We start from the raw sequence: 258 nt of genomic DNA on the forward strand, positions 1-258 counted from the left end.
GGAGGGAGCCGGCGCGTCACCGCGAACGTCACTGGTTGCCCGCCCTCCGCTGGGGGCTTTAGTTTTAAAGGCTGCGATTTGCCTCGAGGTGCGTCTCCGCGCTCCCGGGTGGTTCCCCCCTGCGGCCGGACACGCTCCTCCTGTAAGTGCGTGAGTTGTGGTTCTGGAATCGCGAAGCAATGATCGCGGCTGGTGACTTCTCAGGCCCTTGCACCTCCCACAGTACGCTCATGCGCCTTTCGTGGGATAGAAAATGTT

Source organism: Myotis lucifugus, unplaced genomic scaffold, assembly GCF_000147115.1.
Source record: "Myotis lucifugus unplaced genomic scaffold, Myoluc2.0 scaffold_76, whole genome shotgun sequence".
Lineage (NCBI taxonomy): Eukaryota > Metazoa > Chordata > Mammalia > Chiroptera > Vespertilionidae > Myotis > Myotis lucifugus.